Below are 14,074 nucleotides of genomic sequence, written 5' to 3'. Positions count from 1 at the left end.
ATGTCTGCAGCTCCATCAAGGCTGAGTGGAAAACCATGCAGTAAGATAAACTAATGTTTCTGTTTATGCTGAATTTAAAGGTGCAATGTGTAGGATTAATGGCATCTAACGGTGAGGTTGCAGTTTACAACCATCTGAATACCATCTGAAAAAAGTCAGTGTCCTGGCAACTTTTTTGTGGTCAGCGGGATTTTACACTCTCCATACAGGACAAACTGGCTGGGAAACACAGTTCTGTTATCTTGCCACAGATAGGACTAGCAGTGAAACTCTCTGTGTCTATTTCTTCATGACATTCTCCAGTCGCTCCATGATTTCCAATATCAGGTCCAACAAATCCAGCATGTCATCCTATAAGAGCTATAATACATGGCATAACATTTAACATTGAAAGTACGTACAGTGCACAATAATGAGTTCACCTTGTTTAACAAGGTGCAAATCACGGCCTGTTCGCTTCATCTCTTCCTCAGTGACTGCATGGCTTCACAATTTTCCTTTGCTCTGCTGACTCAACATACGAGGTCTTGGGTCACATCTTTGGTGGTGCTAATGAAGTTCCAGCAGTCCTGATCCTACCATTTCAGTTACGTTTCTGCTCTTGCTAATTGTAGGTCTATGGATTCCAGCTTAGCACCGATGAGAGGAAGTTCTACCTCTGGCACTGTTGCTTGAGCTCGTTGCATTGTTGTACTAAAAGCAACAGACTGGTCATATACTGGAAAATACAAAATGGAGAAAAATGCATCTGGCATTATGTAAACAATAAAGAAAAATAAATACTGCTTCTTTTTGACTTGGGTAGGTTTGCATTAGTGTTTTTTATTTTTTTTATTTCTGACCTTTGTGAACATGTCACGCTTCTCAGTCATTGCAGCTGCAGGGATGTTGATCTGAATCAGAGTCGGAATATAGTTCCCATCTTTTAAGACTTCAGTCAGTTGAGGATTGAAAGGAAATGACGACTAACATATATGCATAATCACAGTGGGGTGGTGGTAAAATATTTCTTTACCAACAAAACCCCTTGCAGACCATAACTACAATGAAATAATTGTAACAAATGACTATTCCCTTTGCCAACATCATTATGTGTTTTCACTTGTTAAGAAGAAATAATTAGGTCCAATTGAGTGGTGACCTGCATCTAGGTTTTGCACCATTAAAGGAATGCCTTATTAGTGCAAAGTATAGGTTTGGCTATACAGAACCAAATAAGTAACACCAAAAAAACTAAAGGATACTATTTTGAGGATCTTGAGTGCGTGTAAACTTAATTTTTAAGAGACCCACTTTACTACACAAGTGTAAAGATACGGTTGGATAATATTAGGTTACTTTTGTTGAGATATTACATCAATTACTTTTGGATTGAAGTTGACTGAGATCATGCCAGATGAAGCATCTCTCAATAAAAGGTTCTGGTTCAGGTTGATCAGACAGGCCTGTTCCAAACCCTTAGAGCATTCAGTGTAAATGTCCTCCTGGTATTGTTCCAAGAGACTCAACTGTATTCTACCTTGAATAGCTAATGGTAATGTACAGTCTTATCTCTACCTCATTGAGCTGGATTTTAAACAGGCATTTAATGTTCTCTTGCTCTTCTCTAAACTGTTGCTGCAGCACACAGACAGGAAAGAATAGGAAAGAATTGTCCAATTGGTCTTGTTTCCAGCAAGGGTCCCATAATAGTTAGCAGCTAAAAACAAAAACCCGTTGTTGTAATACAATTCATACCACTGTAACTAACTAGTCTCATTATCATTTATGTCACTAATATTTTACTATTACCTAGCCTTGCTTAGATTGACTGCTGATTGCAGTCCTGGGCAATCAGCCTACTGTTATGAAAACAATCCACACTTTGAAATTCTTATACTCATTTTAAAAATCCTTATCATCAACATAACAGTATTTAAAGAGGAACACAGTTTAAAGTTATGCATCATGAATCTCATTTAATTTTTACACAATTTCACCTGAAAGTTTAATTCTAATGGATTATTTTTACTGTGCTTCAAAATGTTTTTACACCTCAGCAACACACTTATTGTATTGTTTCCCTTTACGGTCACCAAATTCCAGCTTTTCTATTCTCTGAAAGGCCAACAGAATGTCAAACCAGTCCTTTCAGGATAACACATAGCAAAAGAAAACAAAAAATACAACCTTAATGTGACCCCCGAATACAAAAACCAAAATCTGATCTCACCTCCAGGTAAAACAAGAAGGAACTGGTTGAAATGTCCAAAAATAATGGCAGCTTGGAAATCCCAGGCTGCATATTTTTCTTGACTAGCCAACCTCTCCCTTTGGGTCTAGTAACAGTTTGTGAAACATCTAAAGATTGTTATCAACCTATTTGCCATTTATAGACTTTTCTTTGCATCCTCTCTGGGTAGCACATCTCTAGGTATGTGAGTAGAAGTCTAAAGGGTGAAATATTTGATTTGTGAAGTCATTCATGAACACAATCAATAATTAAAGTCAGAGTACTAGTGGATAACATCAGCAAAAAATTGATGCACTATGTCAAAATATATTTGCAATTTCACTTGTAGGAGTCAGACCATGTAATCCAATACTACCACTGTTTCAAATGAGGATTATAACCTGTTCAATTAGTTGATTGCAAATTTCCTGCAGTAGCACCACTGAGTGTGCTGCCCTTATAGGTTTCAAAGTGAAGAAATCCCTCCTTTTCCAGTTGAAACAGTGATTTATGTAGGGGCTGACGATGAAGATCAATGCCCTGGGCTTCATGCGGTGCTTTTGGTTGGGAGGAACAAAACAAAATCCGAGGATTTGCTAATCACAATACTGTTTGCATCTGACATTTGACTGGGTGCAAACTATAGAGTGCCTTCATTGGCTTTGAACAAGAAACCAGCTAATCTTAATGTGAACCACATTTTCAATTACAGTCTTGATTGTTGGATGATGGCTGCTATCCATCATCTCTAACAGCTTCACCATCTTCTTAACAATGGCACTCTGAAGCTACAAAGGGAAGTTCCACTTTAACAAAAACAGGAATGTCAGTAGAAGAAAACAAGATCATTTGTAAAAGACCTTACGAGGAAAGGTGTTAATGCCCAATATGTTTTGCATATTGCAATTCCTGGAAGCCCAAAATTTCAGCTGTGTGTTGGGCCCTGGATTACAACCTGTCACAAGTAGGTCTGACGAATGCTATTTTTAATATTTTCTGCATCAGATTGATCCAGGTAATGACATGGGTCTCTATGGAATGGGCCAGTGCCCTATCATAGCTACCACACCTGAGTGTAAGAATACACGTTGACAACATTTGGAAGAGACACAATTAATTCACCCAGAAGACATTACATAAACCAGAAAACTTTTTTTATGAGATACATGTACTGTGGTGCTTGAAAGCTTAAGTTAAAGTTTAAGTTTCCGTTTCAGCATAAAGATGATTTTCCTGTAACAAAAGTAGTGAAGGGAAACCTAATCTTACAAATACACATACCTTTAGTAACTTCTTCTAATTTCTTCTTGCAGAATAGATTGAACTCAAGGTTGCTGGTTGGCTTCCTTGAATGGACTGACTACACATCCTTTTACAGCATGTGTAAAGGATTATAGTTCAGGACTTTGACTCTGCCATTACAAATCATGAAATGTATTCTGCTTAAAGAACTCTTTAATAGAACCGATTGTGTGTTTGGGGCCACTGTCTTGCTGCATGATCCACTTTCCATAGATGTTTAGTTGATTATACCTTGACATTTTCCAGCAGAATCTGCTTGCACAACTCAGAATTTATATTTCCTTCAATAATAGCAAGTGGTCCTCAACCAGAGACAGCAAAGCAGGCCAAAATCATGACACCACTATCACCATGTTTAACACAAAGTTCTAATCTGTAATGCGGTTTTTAGTTGCTTCTGATTTCGTGAACTATTATGTACTTTTTCTTTTATCTCCTTTGGTGTGCACTTTTTTGTGTTTCGATGTCTCCTGAGTTGGATCACAATGGTGTTAATTGTTCTCAATTTAATTCTGTTGCCCTCTCCAACCTGGTAAGCATGTACAACTCTCCTTTTAAGCCTTTCAGAAATCTTTTTTGTTTAAAGCATAACATAATTGCACAAACCTGTGTTTTGAACATAAAATGCAATAAGGTTGTTTGGTGACTAAATTTGGATTTGAATGTGAAGATCCAGTTATCTTTTCTTAAGATGAGGTCTGTGTGGCTCTAATTTTTCCTTTAAATAAACTAATATTTCTTTAGGTTACCTGTATGTAGTTTTAGGACTTGTGTGAAAATTGTATTATGTGCTAGGTCACATTTATGCAGAAAAAAAGAAAAATCTGAATAGTTCACATTTTCAAGCACCACTGTATGTAGGTGTATGATGGAGAGTATAACAATCACCTGCTCGACTGTGCTTGACAGCTGCAGTAACAGTGATTGGGACAAGAAGCCAAAAAGCAGGAGTTCCCTATAGATGCCAAAGTCGACAGGAACTGGGTTTTTTTTAAGGATTTAGATTAGCTTGTTTTGAGCAACATGTGGGGTCTATAACATTATATTTAAACGAATATAACAACTATAAATATAACAAATATAAATATTTACTATAAATATGTGACACTTTCAAGCAATTACAATAAAAAAAATGCCATGCTAAATTAGTCAAATGTTTATTAAACGTATAATGTGTTGTGCAACTCCTTAAAAGGAACCAAGCTTTTTTGATAAAGAGGAAAATATAATAGACTCTTTTAGAAATGCCTGAAACTCTTCGTTGACTCTTCTCCCATGTCTGACGCTGCAGTCGCATCAGCCCACAAACTTTTTCCTCGACAAACTTAATTCTGACGTCCTCAAGAAAACAAGGCACACTGGCGTTGTTGGACATTTCTCTAGAACAAGACATGCTTTCCTTCAAGAAAATGGAAACAAAGGAAAAATCATTTGTCACAGCTCCAGAAACACTTTCTTTAAACTGGATATAAGTTAACTTCTTGTTAGAATGGTTTTAGTTAGACGGCCATGCGTACTACAGTTCTCTGTTGCTTAGCAACAGCCACTGCACTCAATCACTCCCAGGTGTTTGTGCTTTTGCTAGCTTCAAAATGTAGCTACAGTTGGCTTCCAGGTATGGGTTCCCAAGTAAATTATTAAATATTCCAAATGCTTTAACATTTACATTTTTTAGAGCTTACAGTAAAATCAACAAAACAATGTATAGTTACAAGGAAGCTCTTATTGTACCCTCAAATCCATATGGAGTTTAAACTATGTCATCTCTTGTTTCCTAACTGATAGTCTTTCCCTGTCCTTCCTGTTCTTTGTGTTTTGATTTACTACTTTTTTCTTTTTCTTTTTTCCCCCTTAAACTCCTCTAACAAACACTTAGGATTTGTTGTAAACTTGACAACAATCTCACATGTGGTTTAAATTAGATTAAGGGTGTGTATTTTATTTAAAGTTGCTATAATGGTTAGAATTACACAAAACCTGCAAAATCTTGTTGAGACATTAAACCTCATCTGAGTTTGAAGGTTCTACTTACTGGCAGGCTTTGACTTATGTCATTTCAGTTGATCCTTGACCAATAAAGCAGAGTGAATATGGATAAACAGTAATCAAACATTAATATGAAAAATGTGGAAATTGGTGGCCACCCTGCCTTTATGACAGAACTGAATATAAGGGATTGTGTTGTCAAGTCAGATACGGTAGTAAAAATCTGTGTGACATACTGTGTGTGTGCGTATGTGTGGGTGTGTGTGAGATTAGTCTGTTGTCTTAGCAGTGGCACTACAAGCTACCCAGCAACTGCCATTTACAAGACACTTTAGTGCACCTCATCTTAAGGAAGGCTAGATGTTTGACAGCTTTAAACAAATTACACAAGTGTGCTTTTGGAGTCGCTTAAAGATTTTATTAGTTGACTGGTATCCTGATCTACTATTAAATGTTTATGGAAATGTAGGTACCACAGTTTATACAGTTTCTTGAAAATTGACTTTTATTAAAGAGTGACTTCCTTTTCTGCCTTTTCTCCATATTGGAAATGCATGTTTGGGGAAAAAAGAGGAGGAGAGTGAGACAAACTCCTCAGGTTTGCAGGTGGCGCTACCATTTTGGACCTCATCACTAACAATGACAAGACCACCTACGGGGAAGAGATTGCCTGCCTGTTGCTATGGTGCTAATAACAAGTTGGAAGGAATGCATTCAAGCAGTTAAGATGAAGATGGGTCCTCATGTAATCCACACGCTCATTTTACTCTGAAAATCAGTGCAGATGTTAACATGGTTGAGAACATGAGTCATTCAATTTGCTAAAGACCAGAAAGCTCTTATAGCCTAAAACGGGTTAGTATTATTTCAAATATAACCACAATATAAAGGATGAGTGAAAGGTCAACATCTTGCAATTCATACCATGTACAGTTCTAACTACACATCTTTCTTTCTTTCCTTTTATTATAGTTTGACCTCCCTGTCAATAAAAGAACAACAATCAAATAAAGGAATTTATATATATCTTCACACTTTGCGCCAGCTGCGTCTAATCTAGTGGCTGTGATGTCACAAAATGAGCAAGACAGACTGCACCACTTCGGGCTTCCCAAGCACTATTCCTAAGCAAACAGCACTGTTCAAATCTGGCATGATACCTGCCACCTTGTCCATTTTACTGCCAAGGCAGAGCTATCCCTCCTAAAATCTCCATCCATTGCTTTTTATGTTGCATTCCGCCACAAAAAAACATTTGCAGCACTGTGAATGTAAATATTTAGGTTTATTTACACTTGCAACTATTGTCAACTATTGGTATGAAAAAAAATGAATAACCAATCTGAATAACCAATCCAATAAACCTGTAAATAATAGCACTGAACCTTAGATAGCATATATATTCACACCTTTATAGTTGTTTATGCTATTGTGCGTATGTGCTGAACTGCGTCTTGTGGCATTCAAACTTACAGAATGTACATTTGTAATATGATGCAGCTCGTCAATGACAGGCAGTATCAACAGAGATTTGTTGATGACGCTGTATTGATTCCCAAACTGAATCACAAAACAGCACTCCATCATGTCACTCCAGTCGATGCAACAACGAACAACCTAATGTGTTATCTGAGGCTTTAATCAGTTATGTTGGTCTATCCGTTTCTTATTCAGAACCACGGTAGTTCTGTATACTGAATCCAACACTGTATTTACTGTAAATACCAGTCCATTACAGGATAACTGATCTTTCCAAAGACGCCCCTGCTAAAAGTCTATTTCTAATTTAAACATATGCACGACGAAGCTTTATTGAAGTATTGCTGCATGTATATGATGATATACCTTTATTATCAGGCAAACAATGGGTTTCATGCCATCAGCTATTGATGTATGCTACTGCATGCCTTTCTATCCAGGAGGATAAAGGATGAGTCCCTTATCAGTTGCTCTTTCTGGGGTTACTTCTATATTTCTTTAGATTCAAAGATCTTGTGATTTCATAAGATTAGAGTTTAAGCTCAAATTTGATGATTTTTGATATTTAGACATATTAACTATAATTATTGTTGTTGTTTTTGTTATGTGGCATATTCTAAATTTATACTTTAGTTGGCTTTATAAAATGAGCGACCTCCCAATCCTCAGGACACTTAGATGCTGTCTTGTTTGTTATGAAAAGGAAAATAATTATTACCTATAATGCCTTAATGTTAAATCTTAATAGCGATAAGAGAAGAAGAGTGAAGTCCAGGCAAATCTGTCAGATTAGAGAACTTAAATGGTGCCTCATATGAGCTTCTTTGGTGGTGCGTCTCTTGGTGAGTACAGTAGTTACCATCAGTGGCGTCCTGTAGAGGGCACTGGCTTTTCTCTTTTGGCAGATTTCATGTGGGTGCAGAAGACGTGGAGACTCAGCACTGAAAAAAAGACAGTTTGCGACTCCTTGAGACTGTTTTTCAACTTAAATGGCTTAACTTAGACCTGGGAGAGGGGAAAAATGACATGCAGCTGCGTGACACGTCTAGAAATCAATTTGCAAACTGTATTTAAACACACACACAGTCAGGAGGTGAGCGCACAGCGTGAATCTGTTGTTTGGTGATCTCCCAGCCACAAAACATCTGATCAGACTGACTAAATAATAATATCCTGCCAGTCATTCAGCCATAGAGTGCTTGATCCACCTGTCCCCGGAAATACAGACACTATAAAATAGTTTTCATGTGTTTGTAGAAAATAATAGTCCATACACGTCGAGAATTTTGTAGTAAATTTCTGTAGTAAATTAACGCCCTGTACTGAAATACTAAAAAACTGGACTGAATGCTTGAGCTGACAGTGGGAAGTCTGCCGGCAGATCATATAAAATCAGACCAGATAGTACTAAAGCTCTTCATGTTCGTGTTATGTAAGCCCCAGAATGAACAAATTTGTTAGCCCACACCCAAGGGCATCTGGTGATGGATATGTTGTCCTGGGGGACTGGGGAAACCGCAGTTCAACAGCCGGCTGCTTTTCTTGAAAGGCTTGTTTTAAGTGTTCCTCTGCTGTGAAACAAAAGCTTTAAGAGCCTTACAATTGTTGTCCAATCCCTATTGTTAAGTTAGTTCACACACATACGTATTAGAGCATATGCCATGCATTAGGCTTAGGTTTAATACTGCTGATTTAGGATAAAATCAATGAAGGTTTAAGTGGTTTCAATGGATGATTAAGTGTAAATAAATCCTTAATATCAGATAAAGTGAGGGTTGTGGTGTTAACATTAGACTGTTGATTTTTTTTTTTACTAATCTGAGGACAGTAGAATAAACTTAAGATAAATTATACATGAAGGGATGTTACACTTTTTGTATGTATGCGTCTGTGTCTATATACCTGTGTGAGAGTGTGTGTGTGTGTATTTGTCTACAAGGCTTGGCAGTATGAGTGTGTCGTGAAGGAAGCTGGGTCCAGGCATTAGGTAGGACTCCCCCGAGGGCAGCTAGGCCACTTGTGTCTGAGGGGCTGGTTTATCCCACTTAATCGGCATCCTGAGAGACTGGCACTGCCCCCACGGCCATAATGCCTGGGGTCATAGTGGGCTCCTCAAAATGAAGAGAAGCCTCACCAGACAATGCTGCTGTCAGTCAGCCTTAACCTGAGCTGGGCCTTTTATTCCACATATAGTGTACTTGTGCAATCATTCAGTCCATAAATGCAAATTAGTCTCATCAATGTTTTGACTAACACAGGGCAAGGATACATAGTGAGCCTTTTGCATATCAAATACTTGCATTCTTTACAGCAAAATATCCTGCCAAGGCGCTTTACAGTAGGGCCCATCATGGATGTCCTCAGTGCACACTGATATCATGGTGTTTTATAACGTATATCACGTATTAAGATTCCTTAAAATTATTTTCTACATTTGTCAAGTAAAAACGCCAATTAGGTAGCTTTTCTTATACAGTACTTATCCTCAGAGTTACTGTACATGGTGGTGAATATATCTTTATTAAAAAACTAACAAGATAGCGAGGACACAGGAGGACGCTTTTTGCAATTTGCAGTAGCTTTTCCGCTTTGTTTAGACCATAATTGTACTTGTTTGGATGACACATACAGTCAGTGGTTTGGGGTTTGTAGCGATAATGTCCCGTGGGCTTCTGTCAGTTCGGCACCATTATAAATGACAGAGCTGAACGAGCCTCCTTGGCTGTTTCTCAACACGTTGGCTTCCTTGGGGCCTTGTGTAGCATTTGCAGAGTGCATGCCCTTTTGATTTCCTAATCCCGGCACGAGCTGTGGAATGTTGGCTCTCTATGAGATATTCCACTCACAAGCCATGATTTATTTTCTTGTGCTGCACGGCTCAATGGTGAGAGGATCACAGGTGTCGTGGAGCCTCCCTAAAAACTTTTAATATGCACATCTTGTGGTCTCTGGCGAGGCCCAGCACAAGGATTACTGCCATTCAGTGGGGGAATGGGTCAATAAATGTTTAAAATTCATCTGAGGCTTTACAGTGGATAGTTTTTATACAAGCTCTGCTTGTGCCTTTTTCAGCAGAGATACAGTATCACAGTGGATGATTATCAGGATACACATGAATCATATCCATTTAATTTCCAAATAAGGAAGCTATGTACAGAAAGTGAGTGTTCAAGCTGTACTACCTCCCATTGCACACTCACTTTCTGTACATATCTTATTTTATTTTTGTTGTATTTTATTCTAGCTCTGTGTACATACTTCATAATTGTTTTGTGTCACACCTTTGCATTTTAGATTATGTGTTGGCACATTACATGAAGACAAATTCCTAGTACTGTTAGTACTGTTAGGTGTTCTAGGTGTTAACTGTGCCTGGCAATAAACCGTTTTCTGATTCTTATTCTGATAGTGTCATTCAATGAAACAAAGGAAAGTTGTGGATTTGAACATGTTTCATAAAATTCAACATTGTCCTACTAATGTATATAAAATACAATGTAAACACAGAATACATACCACACATAAAAATAACCAGCAAAAGCACTGGTTGTATGGGCTGTTAATTAGTGCTGTGTTGACTTTGTAGTTAATGCCCACTTTAAAGTGAAGAGGGTGACCTTTGCTCATCATGTCACAGTAAATGTGTCAGCAGAAAATCAAGAAAGCAAATTGAATGGCGTTCAAACAAAGCTCAAGTGTTTATCCTCTCTGTGGCCACCAGATCATCTACTTCACATTTTAATTCAAACTGTCTTTTTATTCATACAAAGCAAACTAAAGTTACTATTCTATAAGAAAAATATAAAGGGGAAAAAAAGTGATTTACTCCCCACTGGTGTTTCTGCCAGACTAATGATTGTGTGAATGAATGTATGACAATTTGCACTGCAGTAGTCCAGATATACAGCATTTCAGTCATATGAGAGTTTTGGCATGTGTTATGAAAATAAGCTTACAATCAGTGCCAATCTCCATAGGCAAGAGCAGCTATCATTTGACTATTACTGTAATCGAGCATTTTTCAGAATAAGGTTATACCACTGACAAGAGAAACAGATGTAGTTTATCATTAAATGTGATGACACTAATTATGCTGCTTCTTGCAATCAAAAAATTTTCCATTCAGAGATGTATTTGGGTTCTTCCTGCCAGTGAGCCAGATTTTGTCATGACACGTCAAAGACAACTTCATGTGCACTAACAACCTTCTTGCATGATTTAATAATAGTGATCTCTGTTAATCACCTCAACCGCCCTTTTCCGCTTTCATACTTTGCCAGAGGGCTTGCTGTAAACTGCACCAACTTACCCAACTGCAACTATCCCGATTTCTTATGGCTGCATTATATCCCACCCCACCCCATTCTTTAACATGTTGTCTAGGCTCAGAGGTCAGGAAGGCTTTTCAGTTTTTTTTCGGCTCGTGTGTAGAAGCGTGGTTAGCTTTTCATCTCCAGTTTTTACCGTAAATCTCTGAAACTGATTTAGTTAGAGTTGTCTTACGTTCATGTTAGTCTTCATAGAGTTTGTTCGATAATACTTTGATGGAAATGGAAAGCACTTAGTATTTAAGTACATCACCTACTAATGTGTACATACGTAATTTTGTTATCTGGGATAGCATAAAAACATCTTATATAAATGTTTATCCCGCTTATGAGGGTAAATAATATATAAGTACAATTCACCCACAATGTTAAATTTACACATCCAATGACAAAGTAAAATATATGACACTATATTATTGCAACCTTTCGTATGCTGAAACATTACTGTAAATACATTTATTTCCTTGTTATTTTAGCTTGTTAATCTGCTGCAACACAACAACTTTTACAGCCTCTTGTTTTGTAGCACTGTCAGAATTTTACTTCTGAATTTATGCTAAAAAATCTACCTACCCAAGGTTACATAGCAGATTCATTTAGTCCTTACTGTGCCACCCCCTTCTTCCTCTCCCTCTTCCCCCTTCTCCTCCTCCCCCTCCTTATTCTTTCCCATGTCCATTAGACCTTGCAGACTAATCGAGCAGCACCAATTGCTCCCGTGGTGAGATCATTAAGTAAATTATTTTAAGATCAAACGGTCAGCAGCCACAATGAAGTCCTGTGTAATGGCAAAAGCCTCAGAAGCTGCCACCCACCCCCTCTCTCAAATTAAAGCTCATGGGGGGAGTCTGCACCTCTCAGGTGGATGCCCCCACCATTAGGCCTTTTAGCTGCAGGCTAAGGTAGGACCCACTAATTGGTCCTTTGAACAAAACTAACCCACTGACAGGATCTGACTTGTATGTAGCTTAAAAGTGCAAAATTGTTCCTAGCCAAAGATAGCAGTTTTACTCTCTGTAATAGTCCACCTATAGAGAAAGTCAACATGTACTTGTCCTGGAAAGGTAGCAAAATACAAGCGATCATAGTTAGATGATTTCTAATATATGTTGGTTATTTTTATTTGAGAATTCCAACAAGAAGAGAAGTTGTTACAATTACATGTACAGACTTGAGATTAAAAGTTGATTGTTATGTAAGACTCTATAAAAATAGCATGACAGACCATTATTAAAATAGAAGTAATATTGTGTTATAGATATTTTCCCAAATTTTATAGAATCTTACACAATTTAAGTAACTTATTATAACTTAAGTGGTAATTTTAAGTGAATTTCTTTTACATGAGGGAAGACAATAAAGTACACAAACATAACGTCATTACACAGGTCATGTGGATGATCACAATGAGCCCGCCTCCCCTCCCCCCCAAAAAAATTTGTTATTTTCACATACACAAACACAATTTATTTTAATGTTTGCAATTTCTTAACAAGTCAAGATATGTTTAGACATGTATAATTAATTATAGTTTGTATGATCTCAGTTCTTTCAGGTGAACCCGTGCATAACCCAGTAGGCTTTACGAGAAAAATAATAAACTTATTGAGCCAGACTTTTGATCACAAAATAAGCCTGATCTGAGCATAGTGGTCAGATATGGGTATGTGAGTAGCTACATACACAATAGAAATGTAGGTATAATACACGGACTTAGTATAAAAGCCATTAGACAACGATTACTCACAAAGTGCTGTCACTGAATGGATAAGTTGACAGCTTCCCTTTTAACAGGTCACAGTTTCACTTAGATTAACATAATTAAAATCATGTACTCTGTGTTCATAGAAGGGCAAGTCATATACATTAAACGGATTCATACACTGATGTTGGCCTTCACAAATGCCCTTGTTTTTTCATATTATGTGACATATGTAAGAAAATACACTAAAAGCTGCAAAACATAATCCACAACAAAACACCGGAAACCACCGGAGATAATATTGTGTTCTTTTAGTTGTTTATTCCTCTCAGCTGACAAAGTGTTGAATGTACAGTAGATTGTGGTGGGGAGACAGGAACCAATGCAGCAAAGTGTCTGAGAGAGTGATTTATCCGTGTTTGGCATGAAGCGTCAGTGTCATCAATCACATGGTTTTAATTAGTGATGGCTCCCCTTTGTGGCTGAGAAATGTGCATGTAATTCAATTTGGGACTCACTGTGGCCTCAAGAACCCCTCACAGAGATTTGTCAGTGCACTGTAAGTTCATACTCATTTAGAAGAGTTGATAGCAACAACGCTGACTGCACTGATCTGCAGAGGGTGTTAAGCATTTAAGGAAACACTACTTCTGTTCCCATCATAATAGATTTGATTGAGTTTTTTAATACTCACTATAATAAAATAAAGATCAAGATATTAATTTAATTAATTTAATTTTTTATTTACGTTTTACACATCTTCCCAACTTTTTTGGAATTGGCGTTGTATAATTAATAAGAGGAATGAACAGAGGAATAAACCCAAACTTCGATATAAAATAGCCTCATGTGAATGTGACTCTTTGTATCTCCCAGAGTGTGTGAACCTTTTTTTTAACCAAATCTGATAAAAACAGACAAGGCTAATGGAGTGCGCTCAAAAACCAAAATACCTATTTATTTCAAAAGGTCATCCAGTTGTTAGAGAAAGAGACATGCATCCATTTTAACCTTTACTGCCAATGACAAGGGAAAATGCCACTCTTCATTCTGAAATCACCTAAA

The 14,074-nt window shown here is 37.4% G+C and overlaps 1 pseudogene; it reads right to left on the bottom strand.

Annotated features, from left to right (window-relative positions):
* Positions 1-279: 279 nt before the first annotated feature.
* The window catches only part of LOC137130221 (dynein axonemal heavy chain 11-like), a 28,370-nt pseudogene continuing 14,575 nt past the window's right edge, over positions 280-14,074 (bottom strand).

Source organism: Channa argus, chromosome 7 (genome assembly GCF_033026475.1).
Source record: "Channa argus isolate prfri chromosome 7, Channa argus male v1.0, whole genome shotgun sequence".
Classification (NCBI taxonomy): domain Eukaryota; kingdom Metazoa; phylum Chordata; class Actinopteri; order Anabantiformes; family Channidae; genus Channa; species Channa argus.
Note: the sequence above shows the minus strand (reverse complement) of the source record. Positions and strands in the feature narration are given on the sequence as shown.